At 34.7% G+C, this 19,294-nt stretch overlaps 1 protein-coding gene across 1 annotated transcript in view; it reads left to right on the forward strand.

The window, feature by feature from the left end:
* LOC108722856 (serine-rich adhesin for platelets) overlaps positions 1-19,294 on the forward strand; it is a 70,786-nt gene that overhangs the window by 39,990 nt on the left and 11,502 nt on the right.

The raw sequence follows: 19,294 nt of genomic DNA on the forward strand, positions 1-19,294 counted from the left end.
GTTGTCTTAATTAGATTACGTATTAAATTGCTTGTCAATTTAATACATAATTTAATCAGGAGACACGGTAGTGTCTCGGCATTAAACCAAGCGCAACGACACTACCGTGGTTCCTTTTTGAAATAACCGGAATTCTCATACCTGATATTTTTTAATGCATGATATTACTACTCTAGTTTTCTGCATGATTGCGTTTTAATAAGATTTCGGGGTGAGGTTTGCCAAATTGGTTATGTATACACAGTTGGAAAATTTGTATTAAATTTAACATATTTCATATGTTTTAACTATAAACGGTCTTCTCAAATTTTTGTGTTAAAGTAACACAAATATTATATAAAAATGTAACATTATCATAATTTCTAAACAATTATATTTCTTCATTAAAAGTTAACATTTATGATATGTTAAATTAACACATTTTATTCATTTACCTTAGAATTTTTTTGAGAGCATTATTTTTATTATTCTTTCACTTGCTCATAAATGTGTTATTTTTGCACTAAAAAATATTATGTTAAATTAACACTCAGATATACTAAAAATTCGGCATAAAATTTTAACAAGGACTTGCGTGAATCATTTCTAACACAAATACAACATATTTTTTTACTGTATATAAATTTTCAGCTAAAAGCTTCTTTTCTTCTTCTAAAAGAATTTCTTTCACTTAAACTTAAGACTCCTGAGTAGTCACTATAACTATATTGAATCGTGACGTCAGAAATGACACGTTAATTTTTGTTACATGCCATTTGTAAATAAAGACAATTTAAATAAAATGAAATCTCAACTAGAATCTCAACTAGAATTATAATAAATTCAATCAAAAAATTCTTATTTGTCCATTTTCCATCAGAATTCTAACTATAATGCAATCAAACTTTTTTCCATTGTACGCAATTTTAATTTTAGTTAATAAAAAATATGCGACATCCGTTGTCTCTGTAAATAGTATGACCGTGGGAAAATTATTAAAAGGATTAATGAAATGAGTACTGCTTTGATTTGTGACGAATTGAACTGGAAATGGCGGAAACACTCATTGGCATGACAGAGTCACCGCGAACGAGAGTCACCGTCACGCCGGTAGCGTAAGTGACCGGGACATTTCGAACACGTTCGCAAAGTTCTATTTATTCCAACGTCTCGCGGTCTTATAACGTCCGGGTACCGCCGGGTGTAATGTCGGCTCTAGAAAGTGTTACGCAGGATTCGCACGAGCGCAATCGTTGATATGTGCAACGTGTGTCCCCCTCTCGTGCAATGCGCCGCGATATCGCTTCCCGCGCGACGTGAGTGCGTCCGATCGAGCGGGAACGGCGAACTCGATCGGGAAGCGGAATGCTACATTTTTTTCTCTTTCTTTTTTTTCTTTCCTTATTCCCTCCCTCAATATCGGCGCCTGTCGTCGCCTTGCCGCGGATCGCGAATTATTACGTCTCAATTTACGCAAGACCGCGAGCGCCGCGTTACACGGTTGGAAAATTTGTATCAAATTTCACGTGTCCCAAACGATTCACTCAAATTTTGGTGTTAATTTCACACAAGATGAATATATTAAGAAGTAACACAAATATTATATGTAAAAATATTAACACAAAAATGACACAATTTGTAAGCAAATTGAACACATACATAGAAGTATATTTTTTTCAGAAAAATTAATATTTATGATATGTGTACGTATTTTATTTATTTATTTTACAATTTACGTTATAATTAACATTATTTTTATGTTATTTGGTGACTCACTTATAAATTGTTATTTTGATACTAAGAAATGTTGAATATCATTTAACATAAAATATTTAAATAACACAGTCACGATATGTTACATTAACGATTGAATATGTTAAAAATTCAACACATTTTAACAAAGACTTTAGTGAACCGTTTCTAACACAAATACAAAGTATTTTTTACTATGTACGAGCAAATTGCGCGAAATATCCGCAGGCAAGTAATTCGCCTGATCTATCCGTCTTTCGCAATTTTTTCTTCTTCCCGAAATATGTAATTATCGCAGCAGTCGATTTATCTGCCGGCGAGAATGTTTACCGTAAACACGTCTGTTTTGATTGATCCTTCTCGAGCAACTTCGGGAAACTAATGATGATTGTGCACGGGGAAAGGACAGAAATCTGATATAATTCCCGCTGCAATTCGAGCCGGAAGTCGCGCCTTAGCAATGGACTGCCGAGCGAGAAATACAATCGGCAGGGAAGGGAGGAAGGTACGTACATACGTACGTGCGCAGGTAAGAGCGCGGAAGATAGATTATGGCAGCTTGAGCTAATTATCCTTGCGGATCTAGATCCATGAACGACCGCGTATCGACTCGTTGAAATATATATTGTGCAAAATCGCGATAGAGCCGCTCGACGCGAAAATATGACTAGGTGTGTAACCGCATTGTAATGCTGTTACGTGATTCGCACGCTTGCTCATGGCGAAAAGGACCTTCCTTGTTTGTTTCCTCAAGCTCGTTTGGTGGCACGTGCGATTTGGGAGATGTTCCTCTCCATCCACGCACGTATCGTCTCGTTTACGCTAGATAAATATCGTTTGACCCGGATTGACATCATCTGCCAGGCGCTCCGTCCTCGAAGAAGCATTCCAACTTGATTGCCTGGACACATAATTATGCTAATGAACTCTTATTTATAGAAGACAATGTCTCGAAAGAAGGAAGAATATGACAGAAGATGACTTTTTTCTAAATTCTTTTTCTCGTGCCTCTGAACGTCTAAAATTGTCATAAAAATAATCCAATTCAAACTTACAATTAATATTTTTATGCAAATTGTTTTTATTTTTACGTAAAATGAATTAAGAGTTAGAATGTATTATTGCATTTTTACAAAATTTTTGTCTGTTATTAAGTAACGAAGTACATTTATTGCTGACATATTTAGTTAAATTTCAAAATTTTACTAAATTAAATACATATTAAAATAACAAAATCTTATTAAATATTAAAATTTATTTAAACATTAAGATATATCCAAAGTGCAATTTTATGCTTGCGTTTAAATATGCGTTCCAGAAAAGATTTAAAAAACATTGAAGGATAATGCGCTTCTAAACATTTTAATTCACTGTGAACAGAACGAGTGAAGAAGAAAAGTGGACGGAATAAAGAAGTGCGGTTTGTAAAGTGTTCGGGAGAAAGTTTACAAAGGACAAGAATTCGGGTGGTGCTGCTTAGGCTCTCTCGTCTCGAATGGAGAACGTCCTCATAAATATTTAAACAGCCAATTGGACCGCCATGACCTCCGGTTTTCCTCTTCGTCCGCGCGATCCTCCTTTCCCTCCCCCTATCTTATCTGTAAAAGTTGATTCTTTTTCTAAATGCTAGGAACTGATTCACCCAAAACCGTTCAAAGAACTCGTTCCTACCGCTGTCACTTTTCTCCGCTGCTAATAGCTTCTTATTTGATGCTAAACTAAAAATGCAAAGAGTACTTCTCCTGAGAGGCACTTAATGGAGCCTTCTATTAATTTGTGGAATTCGGTCGACTATTTCTTCTATGTTCAATTGCGAAAACAAGAGCGCACTTAAAACGATTAAAGCTATTTAGTAAATACCATTCGTGATTCGAGATAAAATCTCTCGCAGTCATCGTACGTTTTAATAACATATTCTGGAGACGATTGAAAAAGGCTGCTCTAATGATGTTCTTAAGATCTTAATTTTTTTGCTAAAAGATCTAATTATGATAATAAAATTATATGATATATGATAAAAGAAATTTATATTTTTTATTCTAATTAATATGAATAGAATACGCCAATAGATTACGTGAGGATTTTTCAATAAAGATGCAAAGAGCCTTCAAGTGTGCCATGAAAATTAAAGAAAAAAGTAAAAATCGAAAAAATTTAAAAATAAGTAAAAAACAAGTAACGCGCGAGGTAAAAAATATTTTAAAAGTTGTGAAAATTATTTAAATTACATTGTGTTAACTCTCATATTCAAATATCGTCATTTCAACACTGAAAAAAAAGATTGGCTGTTGCAGCAAATTAGATGGTAAAATATGACATAACATTTTTAACTGGCTGCAGTCAATTTTGCGTTAGCCTATCCGCAATGTCAGTATAGGATTTCGATTGGCTGCTGCAACCAAAAATTGGCTGCTGCAACCAATTAAAAATACTATGCCATATTTTATCACCTAATTTGCTGCAGCAGTCAATCTTTTCTTTCAGTGAAGATAATAATTTCTAAATAAAATAAGAAATAGAAATTTTAGAACTTCTGTTTATATCTGAATGTCGTGATGATAGTGTCTAATTGTAACACCTATGTTGAGCAGCGCGGTGAAACACGTGCATCTATAATGACATATCTCGGCTTATTTAGGCCGTATTCCGATGTGCGCTGTTAGTACAGAAAATTTATAGTATACAATTTTCAATTATACTAGCAGTGTATATCAGAACACTTAATGCCACGAACTGAGAAAGGTTGAAAGACGCTGAAATACGTTAATTAAAACATTGTACGTGTGGACATAAATCACTAATGAAATTACAATTGCTACAAAAATTCTTTTCTTATTTGCATACTATACATATATTAAATGAGGACTGACAACAAAGATAAATGAACGTCTCGCTTGCACGCAAGTGTCGGATCAAGCACTAATGCGAATTCGAGTACGGCGGAGCGATAAATCCGCGTGCAACGGTACGGCTTATTAATTCGTGTCTTAACGTTCGCCTTGTAAATAATTGAACCTTGACATTACAAGGGAGGTATGCAATTCTACTATCCGTCTACCGGAGAATATGATATTCCCGACACTCTTGCGCGCACGTTGCAATCACGGAGGTCAACGGCGGCTTAGAGAACAGGCGGAAGTATGCAAATTGCGATTACCGTATTAATACGCGACCCTTGAATACGTGCGCAGCGTCTTTTCTTGGAGTTTGTCTCTCGTGCGACTCATCGCCGATATGTCTCTGCCAATCACGATCACGTAGAGAATTTCGAGTGCAGGACGACGGCTTTGCTTAACAATTAAAATTCTTACACACGTCTTCCGACGTGTTTTTCATCCTCTTCTCTCTCTTTGTCTGCTCGTTTGTTGATTCTTGAGATGAAAGGCTTAACAACAGCAAAGAGATTGGAGAACAGGCTGAAGAAACCCTGAAGAAGTACGGCACTCTTTTGCGTTGTAATATATAATATAATAATATAACAAAATAGCATACTTATTGATGGATCGATTATTTGAATGGTAATTTTTAACTTTATGTTCACGGATTGATGGTACAATGAAGAAAGAAGAAACAATGAATGAAATTGCCTTTTTAAATATAATTAAATTACTAAAACAATTTATAAAATTATATACACTTAGCCGATTCGCATTATACATTTAATGATAACATTGATTTTTTTAAACAAATTCTGAAAAACAGAGTTAGCCGAACTAAGCAACGGTGAGTACAAGTTAGAAATAAAATGTTTACTTCTTTTTCTTCTCTTACGTTAGACCTCTGACCTGTGGTATACCTCTCTCATATGCTTGTGGTGCGCACGCTGATTATTATTCAATTGTCACGAGTATATGGGACCTATGGTTTTAATGTCAGTTCCGAACGGCAAATTTTTCGAGAGGTGTTTCTGTCGTGCCTCCAATTTCACTCATCACTTTTATCTATTTGACAAATAAGCACTAATATAAGCACCTATTTTTAATTGAGATATATTAAGAGTATACAAACAAGGAGCTTACAAAATGCCAATTTGAATTCTTGATTTTGAAGGTTTTTTCTAAATTATTTATGTCCGATTCCATGCTAGTGGTTTCATTTCTTTTATATCCCTTTCAAGAATTTCGCTTTTCGTCATTTTTAGATTTCTCAATAATTCTGTTGTATTGATTTTTAATCAGATCGATTAATTTCTCAAATTTGACATATATATTGACATAAATATTTTTCTGCTTTAATAGCATCTTGAAATGTGACAAAATTCTTCCTCTTTACGATGCATTTTTGTTTTGACCAATTATTAAAATCATAGACATAGTATCTATGCTGCAGTTTAAGCTGCAACAACGTCATCGCAGACGTTTTAAAGCTTCATGTGCTACTTGGGAGTTTATTCAAACAAGTGGAGAAACAAAATACGATATTGAATAGCAGGGAGATCTAGTGAGCGCCCTCCCTCTACCAGTATTTATTAATTATTTTAGTTTTTGTTAATATAAAATTCTACATTTTTTTTCGTATTATTTATCGGATGGTTTTTTGCGAGTTTCTTGATGAAAAAAAATTCTTTTTTTATTACATATATATATAATATATAATTGCAATTATATGAGCCAAAATTTTAATGCCTCAGGCGCGATATTCTAAAGATAAACAGGCGACGTGATTCTTCCTCGTTATATCACGCGGAACTTATTTATTGCTTCTCAGTCAGACACGACCTCCTACCTGCGACTGACACAAACGTGCAGTTGCGCAAGAGCTATTCTCTTCCTTCGACCTTAAATACCGGCTCGTTCATCCTACTAAAGAAACTAACTGTACCTCCTCTTCCTTCTCCGTCTCTTTCTTCTTGCGTGCCATTTCCCCGTTGCATTAGGCGACTGCAAGCGACGCAATGCGATGACGTGTACTTAAAGACACATGGAAATTCCATAAACAAGTGTTTCGTTTAAGATGATTTTTTATAAGAAAAACAATTACGGAACGATGACCGAGGCAACTTGACAAATATTAATAAAAACAAGAGTTAAATTTTACGAGAAAACAGAATTCAGAAACAAAACTTTTATAAAAGAGAGATTGAGAAAATAACAATTTTTAATAATCTTAATGGTATTTTAGATATAAAAAGAATGATTTTGCTAAAGTATCTAAAAATTTAATTATATATACAGATTTGAAAATAATTCTGAATCGAAATAATTATACTTAAACATGATAAACAGTTGGAAAAAGTTTCCAGCAATCATTTTGAATGTTTTACCTAATTATTTTGATTGTCTAACTTTTTTTTTCAAATTTGTATTTAACTAAAACACTAAGTGTTTTCTTTACATCAACTGATTCATCTCATTATTCTGTGCAAAGAAACTGTATTAAGATACAGTTATAAAAAAATGAGTAATTCAGCAGATATAAGATCTCTCTCTCTCTCTCTCTCTCTCTCTCTCTCTTTCTCTCTCTCAGTCCGATTAAAATAACAACTTTGAAATAGTGCCACAGCAAAATCTGTCCATTTTTATGGTTTTACCTAAGGAAACTTTTGTGATTAGTATTTTATAATTTACAAAATATTACAATTAAAAAATATCTCAACCAATTTAACTGAAGTCACTTTTCTCATATGATTTGTGCAGGATTTTTAGATGCTACGGCAAAATTATCCTTTTCACATGTAATGATTTATTTTTATATATTTGAGAATTTAAAAAGATCGATTCCCCCGAATTCACGCGATCAGAGCTTTTTTATAAATAAAGCGAATGACGATACTTCTCCTAATAGATTACTTCAAATTGTGGACACACTTCGCATACGTCTTTAATCTTACAGTATCTTCTTGCACTGTAACCTTTCGAGACGCGCCGACCTTTAGTATAAATTTCTGTTTTAGAACGAAAGACAACGGGCTGTCTTCTACCTGCTTGGGGACTAGTCGAGTACTCTTTCCATTGCTATTTCAGGATGTTATGACAGTTAGAAAGTGAACCGATCCGCGACCTTCTCATCCCTTTACTATCACGCCTCGGTTTTGTAACAATTCGCTTCATCGGCGCTCTGTTCACCTTCACTTTCGTTCTCGTTGATTTTACCTTATTTTTCCGTTTTTACGCTCCGGTGAATGACTTGTGGTTCGCAACAAATAAAATGTAGTTAATAAAGAGATTCGACCTATGATTTGCATAAGTCTTATAATCTTTAAAATAATACAATTATGTCTGACGCATTACTTTGCGTCAGACATAATTGTATTATTTTTGTATATTTATTATGTATTATTTTTTTATATTTATTATGTAGTATTTTTTATATATTTTATTAGTATTTTTTTATTTAATATATTGTGACACATGTTATTGCTCGTTTGCAAACAGAAGAAAAATAACCAGTGAGTAACACACGCAGAAACAGAGCAAAATATCTTTGACAGTCTTATTAACATCTTAATTGGATAAACGATTTCGTCTAGGACGCCTTCGCGGTGATTTTCAATTTCAGCTGCTTCCGGATCCGACTTCCTTCGTACACGCCATCCAACATTGTTGCTAAATTTAATACTATGAATATCTTTCTCACCATGGCACTTAAACGTTTATGTGTCAAATATAATTTATTTTAAAACAAAAAATAATATAAAATCTTGCATATACGTTGCATTTCGCGTGATTGCAAAATTATTTAATTTAATTCAAATAAAATGTTTTATGCCATGTATTTTTAATAAAAATATCTATTTTACGCTTGCATTTTCTTTGTTTTCTGGATTTAGTTAGATTGACATGAAGTATTGCTCTATTACGAGTTGGACGGTCGTGATTTGTTCTTTCAAATCTGGAATGTTTCGAAATTATGCATTTCGAGTGGCGATCGTTTTCAGGAAGATCATTCATCCGCGGTACTAGTTGCTCCAGCGTATAATTATTCAACTAGTATCCGTGCTTTGCGATTGGCCGATTTTCTGAATCAGTTTTTCAGAGTACTTTCTCGTGATAGATTATGTTCATCGCGCGGATCGCAGATTATCGATGGAATCGGCGTAATATTGCGATGTGCACCAGAACAGTTTTATATTAGCGACAAAATTTAACTTAACGAAATCGGTCAAATTACGTTAAATAAGTCCGTCGAAAATGCAATCTGACGATTAAAAATGTAAGAATGATATTTTAATTGTATTTTCACGCGGAAAGTATTATATTCACATACAATTTTGCTAAAGTATTTAAAAATTTAGCTAAATATAGATTTGAAAATAATTTTATTGAACTATCAAAATAATTATGTATTATACGCTCAAACTAATTGCTAGAATATTGTTTTTGCTACAAAATTTTTTTTGTAGTATTGCTCATCAGACTTGAATATTTCCTACATAATTATTTTGATGTTCCAACAATATATTTCTCAGATTCGTATCTAGTTGAACGTTTAGATATTTCAACAAAATCGTTCTTTCCATGAACTAATGTTTTTATTTTCACCAACGTAGATTGCTAATTAAATTCTTTGAAAAAGATGAAGAGTTGGAGTTTGGAGTTTCCAGCATTAAATATTTCTTGACGACAAAATCACATGTCATTTTACCCGATCAAAATAAATCTTGACGTAAACCTTAACATAAGTTTAATGTCAATCTTTTGAATTCGATCGGCATTTAATTAACGAGGTTCGGCATACAGAGATCAGTAATCAGAGTTCACCGCTGCATGCACGAGTAAAGAACATCTGTTTTTGTGCGTTGATACTTGTTGAATATCCGCGCAGACGGACGTAAATTACGCTGGTAATCGCGGACGTATCGACGTAAAGGCGATCTATGTGAGCTCGCGGAAGGTGAAAGGTGCTCTTCTTACGCGATTCCGTAATGCGCACCAGCGTGCCCTTTCAGGTTACAGTAAAATACGAGGCGGACGTATCGCGACTCTTCCTTGTACGTGTCATCCTTAAGATACTCATCCTTAAGATACCTACATGACACTCACGCATCGCTCGTCGTGTTTCCGCGATCTGAGAGAACAGATTCTAGACGAGCGGTCCACGATCACGATCTTCTAAGAAATAGATACTTTCTGACGACGAAATTGTTTTCGGCTTCGAACCATAACATGGAAGAACGATTGTACTGAAGCATCTAAAAATATAGATAAATACAGATCTGAAAATAATTGTTGGATCATCAAAATAATTATGTAGGAAACTCAAGCATGATGTAAAAAGTTTTAACATTCTAACATGAGTCTGTGTGTGTGTGAGCATCCTATAATTATTTTGTTAGTTCAACAAAATTATTTTCAGATCTGTATTTACCTAAATTTTTAGATACTTTAGCAAAACCGTTTTTCCCGTGTAGGCGGGATATAAGTAGGTACTTAAAAAGAAGCTGCAAACATTGAATGCATCATGATGCAATAATTTCGAGCAGAACGTAATCGATGCGACCGAGAATGTCTGAGTTAAATCTAATCACAGCGAGGTATTAATTAACGAAGCAACATCAATCGGTCCAGTACTGTACATCTTGAGCGCACCCGTGTAATATCGAAAGTTATGGCGATATTGCGCTAATGTCGTGAATATAAAACAGGATAGCCGGGTGGTAAGATGCGCGTATAATTGGTACGGCGTCGATTCGCCGGTAATAATTTGATTTCCTTCTCGCTCGATCACAGTAATCAGCGTAAAGAATGGTTTTGCGCGGGTAAAAAGTATATGGTGCAGCCGTGAGATCGCTTGGGGGAGGAAGGGGAAAACTGGCTCCCCGAGATGAGCCGTCAGAGGGGATTGAGCAATACTCCTGCCTGATGGAGTAACGCCGTTTGGAGCGACGCTACTGTAGCAGTAATATCACAGTAATAGTAGTGACTAGTGATGGTTAGATTGCGATAATCGGGGTTTGAGACGTCTTCGTTTCAGAGACAGAGAAAGAAAGAGAGAGAGAGGGGGAGAGAAAGAGAGAGGGAGAGAGAAAAAGAAAAACCAAGGAGGGATTGGGGAGCAAAGCTTGTACAAAGTTGTAATGGTTGTCGATTGCGAAATTGAATAAGACGTAAATGTGAATTAAAACTACCAAAATGTCATTATGCAAAGGGTATAAAATAAAGCCCGTCGCTGTCTCTGTTAACTGTAATGCAAACGGCTAATTTGAGAAGAGTTACCTTTAATGCATTGCTACAAATCTTACTGCCGCAAGTCGTCTCTTTCCTTCCACAAGGTCGTCTGTGTAAATGCATTAAATGAAGTTAGTTAAGGTGTATCTTTATCTTTTTCTGAACGTGGAATAATTTTTAAAAAATACAGAAAATTAGCTAAGCTTTGACTTCAATTAACATTTACGCGAACGACCTATAAACTAACGTATGTAAGGTTGATTGGGAAATACTTGCTGACGATGCCCAAGCGAATCCGCGATTTATTCCATGCAAGCGCAATTAATATTCGCGAAAGGAAGGGGAGCGGAATTAATTATTGCGCCCTGCGACAGGGTTGCGGAAGCTTCAGGCTGAAATGAATCTCTCGCCGTTGGACTCGCGAGCGACTAACGTTACCGATCGATTAACCGTTAATTAACCGCGAACAAGCGAACGAGAGCATGTAATCGCTATTTATCGCCCGCGGAGTCGCCGATTATTATCAGCACGCCGACGCAAACAAAAGCGTTGTTCCTGGTACGCTCATTGGTCCGTTTCAATCGTGGAACCGTTTCCTAATATACGATCGATCTACGGTTCATTTCAAGCGACTGTCTGAGCCCGCTTACTTTCGATTTCTCGCCGATCCGCGCGATTGTCGATATTAATTAAGTCGTTCGCATGTTCTTTGGTGCGACTTGATACTTTATTTAGCGCGGTTTCCACATGTGTTATAGGAGAACAATGTAAAAAAAAAAACGCCTTGGTTAATCCAATAAATTTATCAAATCATATTTTTGAACACAACACAATACATTTTTTTTATCCGCAAAGAAAACGAATTATAACAATCGCCGTTTGCGATGGTGTGTCTTGATACTTCAACGTATAAGTTTCTATTCTACATGAACGCATTGCACACAGAAACGATGTAAAAAAGCCGTCCATCTAATTAATCTATAATAACCTTTTTCGATCATATTTCTAAACATAACGCAATACGAATATCTCTTTTATTTATCTTCAGAAATAAAACGAATTAGATAGTTGCTGTTCGTACCTTGTTATTTTTATATCTAATTGACTAATCACGAAGCATAATACACAGTTCTGTTATATTTATTCCTTAGATTCATCGTATTGCTGGTTGACATTAATGTAAACTTCACCAACCGAAGAAACACGCTCTTATATTTAATTCCGACTTGTTACTTTTCTAACGATCGTTTGTCTCTGAGACTCTCAAACGATCGCTATCTCGTCTAATTAACAGATTACCCAATTATATATAAGTCTTTCTGATTGCTCGGCAATAAAGCGTCATAAAGATCGATAGGATCTTGCCTCGTGCCGAGGACGTTCGTGTGGGAGGATCCGCACACTTTCACGTCGCCCGCGAGAAATCCGCACGCGTTTATGAAATGATCCACTCATTGCACGGAGAAAAATGTTAAGTAATATGCATTCCAGTAAATTTTATGGAATTGGCAGATCCATATAGGAACAGGCGCCTACTTATATAAAATTTACTTTACTTTTCTGAATGAGAGATTGTCGTTAGCAATAATTACCAGTGCAATTTATTACCACTTCTTAATATAAATTACTATGCATCTTAATAGAATTTACTTTATTGACGAGTACTTTTTGCTAACAAAATTTACTTTACTGCGTCGTAAAAAATACAAGCGTATAAAACCTTGAGAGTTGTTCGTCACAATCTTAAGAAGGGTATAATTTACTTTACTATAAGAATAATCTGCACTCGAATGGATTTACTATAATTGTAATGTACTTTTCACTTTACATCTTCTATATTTTTTACTTACAGGCAAGTAAAGTTTGTCATAAATTCGACAAAAATAGCTAGAATATTTTTACTAGATTTGTAATAGACTTTCTATAATAATAAGCTATATATTACCTAAGCTTGAGTCTTAAGCCGTAAGAGAAATTAACTAATCATCGATTATTCTTCTCATATTCGATTGTGATTGGTCAATTACTTGTGACTTAAGACTTAAAGCTTAGAGAATACCTTATTGTAGAAAACCCATAAGACTAGTCATTTCACTCCATGTGAGATCGTCCAAAATGCTGTTGACAACGGCCGCAACGGCAAATGCTAGGACGATACTGAGGAAGAAATAATTTATCGACGAAATCGGAGATCGCGCGCGAAGACGAGCAACAGACCGGCTAAAGCTGGCAGCTCTAAATGTCACGAGATTCACACAGGTGTTACGCGCTAAGGGATTATATCACCGACTTCTATACTTCTTTGGATACGCCTCTATGGTTACGCACAGTGAGAAAAGAAGTAAGCAACCGTATACGTATGCATCTGGGCTATTATATATGTATACGCAAAGCGCGATACGGCGATACGATCGCTCGATGGATGGCGGAATATCGTATCCCGCGTAAAGCGCGATTTACACGGCGCGACTTTTATTCGCTAGAAGCCGCGTTTAGTAACATCATAGCGAATTCGCTACTAAAAACTTCTTTTAGACGCGGGTTTGTTTTTATTAGCGTCTAGTCGTGGCGAATACTGTTTTCTCTCTCTCTCTCGACGCATGTCGCTAGCTTGTCGCTAACTGTCGCTAACTTCTGGCGCTACTTATCACTGGTGATAAATGCTTCGATCGTTGCTCTGTGATTTAGACGCTGCGACTTCAAAATTTTAGACTTTAGCAAATAAAAAACAAGCGTATAGAAGAAGCTTCCATCGACAAATTCGCTGACGAATTACGAAGCTTACTTCAAGCGAATAGCAGCAGAGTCGAGAGAATTCGCTGGCGAATTATTGACGTCACTAGACGCGGCTTCTAGCGAATAAAGTCGCCCGGTGTAAATCACGCTTAATATTTAATAACGGCTGAAGAGAACTTGAAAGATAAAGTCAAAACGCTCCGCGATCATGTTTATTAATTGACAAATAGATTTAAAATTGTTTAAAAAATTAACACTCATCTTGCTCGTTAATTAACTTAATAATTTATTGTGTTACTATTGCAACATGAGTACCATATCGTATTTGTAATATGAGAAAAGCCAAGAGAAAAGCCAAAATGCAGCCACAACTATTTGGGCTGTACTGGTGGCTGCAAAGTCGCTGTGGCAGCCAAGAGAAAAGCCAAAATGCAGCCACAGCTATTTTGACTGTGAAAGCATCATATGATTCTCTTAGATACAATTATCTTAGAGAAAAATCAATTAAAACTCAACCATTTTATTGCTACTTTTGGGATCAGAAAGTTAATTTTATTGTTATATATTTCGAGATGAAAAGAGCATTACTGACTGATTTGCAAAAGTTTAAAAAATTAAAAAAGAGTAGTACATTTTATAGAAAAATTGAATATCGTACGAAGAAAACTAATATTGTGAAATCTAATTTCGAAAGAGTTACGGAGCAGTTGGATGAAAAACATATAATTTCCATATCAAATTATCGCAGAATGTTGAACGGGCAGCATTAGACTCTATTTTATTACAAAATTTATTGAAGCATGAAAATGTATATTCTGACTGTCGTAGCAATTGTGATACTGAATCATCGGATAATGATGATGTATTTGATGATTTGAAAGACAAATGTATCGACATAGGAGAGGCATTAAAAGAATAGACGCTGACATTTAATATATGCCATGATGCATTAAAGACACATTAATGGATATTTTAATTTATTCAAAAATACCTAATATGCCTCGAGATCCGAGAACACTATTTGGAAACACCAAGAATGGTGGCTACTATAAAGATGGGAAGCGGATAATATTGGCACAATAAACTATAGATTTATCTTGAAAGGTGCTTATCAATGTAAAGAATCGGATGGATATCGCACTCAATTTTAAGATCGATGGATTACTAATTCACAATGGTTCAAAAGTACAATTTGGCCCATATTGTTTTCGATACATGATTTTAATATTGAACCTATGATTATTGGAATTTATTGTGGGGAAAATAAACCTCCACCTCCTGATGAATTTTTAACTCCTTTTGTCGACGAATTGTTAATTATTTTAAATATTATCAACCGTCAACGCGAATATAAAATTAATATACGCATTCGATGTTTTATATATGATACTCCTGCTACATCTTTTATTAAAGGTAATAAGCTACATAGAAATTAGATTTATTTATTGTTAAATAATTGTAAAATAGAACGAATAAAAATATTTATTATTAGAGTAATTAATATAAATATATGTGCACTAAATATTTTTACATTATTTTTAACATTATTTTTTCTTTTAAACAATTATATTCATTATAATCTTCTTTTACAAGTACTGTTAATTTTAATGGTTATAGTTCATGTTTAAAATGTACAACTATGGGTGAATATTATCATGAAGAACATCGAATTAGTTTTCCACATAGACATGCCTAGAAGAACTGAAGCAACTTTCCGCAATAGAACTGATTTGGACCATCATAAAATGATTACACCTTTGGAAAAACTTCCAATTAATATGATAAAAAGCGAGCCAAGCGTCATTAAGCGAAAATTGCAATGAACGAAAGCCGGATTGATTATTACGATACGCCGTTCGTAATGGATGATGCGCCACGTGCTTTCCCGATATTACGTCGTCGTCATCGGAGATGCAGCGTGCACTCGCCTCCACGATACATCGCGGTAGCGATATCAGGAAATAATCGTAGCGATGATTAACCTCAATGATCGCAACGACGCGGAATAGACACGTCATCGCAAACTAATTTTTTTCCGCGAGAAGGAATCTGTAAATGCGTGTGCGAATTCTATGTTTGTTAATAAAACGATGTTATTTTGCATCTCCCGGAAAATCGCGACCGAAAAGTTTTTGTTCTTGAACCTCGAGACAAATTTGTCGAATAAATTTTCAATGTAATAAAAAAACACAAAATTAAAGAATGCAGTTTTTTTATTTATAAAATGTATAAATTATAGATGAAAATAGTTAACCTTCGGTTTGCAATTTGGATCTTTTTTAACACAAGCGAAATTTCACTCTTATTTTTGCTCAAATTTGAATTTTTTATTAAATAAAAGTTTTGACATTTAAATTAAAAAAAACTATTTATAATGTAATAGAAATGTTGGAAAGTAACTTTGAATTTTTTTTTGAAGAACAGTAAAATATCTTGGACAAAAAAGACGGACATTGTAGATCCAAATTACAAACAAAACAAAAATTATGATTGTAAACGGAGAGTTAAGAATTAAGAATAAGATCAGAAATATATAAGCAGATTAAAGCAGCAAATATCATGTTGCATTTGCGAATCATAACAAATTATTTTTGCTGTTATATCTGGGTCTTTAATGCTAAATCAATATGCTCATGCACATTCTAAGAATGTTCATTTGCAATTGCATTCCTTGCATATCCAACTGCGATTCTTGTATGCTAAAAGAGATATAAAAATCGATTTATAGACTTTGATTTCTTTTTTCTTCCAGATTTTTCCGTAATGGATTATTACTTTCGAATTAAATTATTAAATTGAACTAACATTGCATATTTCTCAGTAACAAGTCCGTAACATTCCGGTGTGATTACGAAACCGTGTTTGTAACGATTTGAACTAGGAATGCGTTTTCAAATGCTTCGGATGCCGGACGAGATGCAAGAGGAGAATCGTTTCGAATTCTTCGTACTGCAAAGAATAGGACACCGAGGTTGGTATTCATAATTGATTCTTGTATGGTATTTAAGACTATCTTAAGTGCAGTCTTAAGATGAACTGTAATGAACCAATCGAAGAAAGTCGTATTAACATCTTAAGACATTACTTAAGACAATTTTGAGATAAGAATGGATTCCCTTACAAAAATCTAATATTGACTAATACTAATAGAAAGATAAAAGACTAAAACATAAAAGACAGTAATTAATCACTTATTTTAATTAATTACTTAATATTAAAGGCATTGTTGCTTGGTACCTTTGGTACTCTAAATAAGTAATTAATTACTGTCGATTTTCTTTCATTCAAGCCAATTTTATAAATTTCAGTAATAAATTGGCTTGTATTAAATTGGCCAGTATTAGATTTCTGTAAGGGTTATGAGAATACCAGCCCGAGTCATCCACGATAAATGTAAGCAGAAGTTCATGCCTGGACGATTAGATCAGTGCAGAACGAAGCCGGAGAGGAACACCAAGAAGTTTCAAGTAACTTCGTCACAGTCGGCCGAGCGCGGTATGTTCGAGGAATTATTTATGAAATTTCGGTTTCTACTGTAAAATCCTGACGTGTGCGGCGCGACCACTTTCCATTTCTTCCTCCTTTCCCTTTTTAGTCTCTTCTATGCGAGACGCGCTCACGTAGCTCGAGCCAGCTCTTTTGCGTCCCTTCAGCATCCTTAATCATATTTTGTTCTCTTTTGTAAGTACAATACAGTTTGTATTAAATTTCCGGACTGTTTAGGAAGTTCATCACCACTTTTCAAGTTCATGAACAGTTCATGGAAGTTACGCGAAGTTATGAAACACTAGTTATTTTATATTAGTTATTTTAATCTGAAATAACAAAAAAATAGACATGCGGCCGCTTATATTAAACACAACTGTACTACTTCTTCGTATTATATTGAAAAAAAAATTGATTACTTAATACATTTCACTCACGTATATTACAAGGAATAATATTTTTCTGTAATAACAGATACAAATAAACAATTGTCTTCCTGTAGAGATATTTTTCTTGTTTGAAATTTCTCGAGAAAAATACCCCTACAGGAAAATAATTTTTTATTTGTATCTGTTATTATAGAAAAATATTACTCCTTGTAACGTAAATGGAATGTATTAAGTAATCAATTTTTTCAATATAATATAATATATCAAGAGAGTGGTATAGTCATGTTTATGCAGACAGTCTCATGTCTGTATCTTTTTGTATCTTCGATTCGAAGGAAATCGACGAAGATGATTATTCTTTCTCGTCGAGAAAGCTATGCAGGATTAATAACGGTGTTGCTCGCGGTGAAACTGATGGCAGCTATAAACGTTGCGACCGGGCCATCGTGTCGAGTTGAACGAAAGGTCAGATCATGTAAAAAATAATCGGCGAAACGTCCGACGACGGGCGTATCCGACGTACCGTTGCTTTTTGTCTCGTGTCGGCTTACGCCACACCATTGCGCGACGTTTCTCTCCTATACTCTTATCCCTTCGCCTTTTTATCCGAATTACATAATTGTATATCGAGAGCGAACGGTCTCGCGCTAGGAAAACACGAGAGACATATTTTACACGAACGCCACACGGTGAAAGGCCCGTCTTTGCGCATTGCAAATTAAAAGTCGCCCGTAGGTCTCGATAAAGTCTTGACTCGTTTTACAGAAACGGCGATCGCATTATTGAGCAGGTGCGACTATTAGCAAAGTAGCGCTTCGCGGTCAAATTGTGGAATGGAATAGATGAAAGCAGGTGCTAAAAGCGTTCAGCCGGAAATATAATTAGTAGACTAATTGCTATATCATCAATAAACTCAAGAATGTTAATGCTATTTAAAGAATTTAAAATTATAAGCTTATAGAGCTACGTAAATATTAGATGTTTAACATTTAATTGCACTAAATATTTAATTTTATTGTAAAAGTAAAATAAAATTGTATAAATTTCATTTATATAATTTTTCATATGTATATAATAAATAAATATACATAAGTTTTTAAAATATATATATATGCTTGTAATATTATGCTTTCGTGTTGATGGATCATTAAAATGATAAGCCATAAATCAATTACAGCCGCGTTACATAAATCTTTATGAACAAAAAGTATAGATCTTGCAATTTGAATACCTACAGAGCGCTATTAGCATACCACAACGAACTACGAGACAGAGCCGGGGGAGCGAAGAATATAATTTAATCTGACGGTAACAATTAACACCTGTCTGGCACGTGTTAGATAAGGTGAAAGTTGCCTATTCCACCATCTTATTATTTTTTCATTATATTATATCTTCCGATTTTTCACGATGCCTTTTAATTTATTTGGCATAGCAAAAAATGCTATTATATCAAGAAAAACACGTTTATTTCTAAGTATAAATTATTTTAATTTCCTCACTTCTCTTCTTTTGCACACTAGAGCCAATTTTAAATCTATTTTATTGATTTTTATCCAATCTTCTTTCTCTTTAATCTTTCGTCGTTCGTTGACATAGTGACATTTTATTCAATCCGATCGCGTTTATGTAACATTGCAGTTACGCCGGATTATGTTGTATTTATGACGGTAGCAGATCGAACTAGCAAACTTAAATTTATGGAGCACTTTGGTGCATTAACCTATCGCCGGTGCGTAACGATAGTTGTGCATAATTATGGCTGCAACTGGTACAACGGGGTCCACCGGGGACCCCGGGCCCGATTGCGAAACCGCATAAATTACCTCCGCGTAAATTACACGA

The sequence above is a fragment of the Mycetomoellerius zeteki genome, unplaced genomic scaffold (assembly GCF_001594055.1).
Source record: "Mycetomoellerius zeteki isolate Tzet28-1 unplaced genomic scaffold, Tzet1.0 scaffold220, whole genome shotgun sequence".
Taxonomy (NCBI): Eukaryota; Metazoa; Arthropoda; class Insecta; order Hymenoptera; family Formicidae; genus Mycetomoellerius; species Mycetomoellerius zeteki.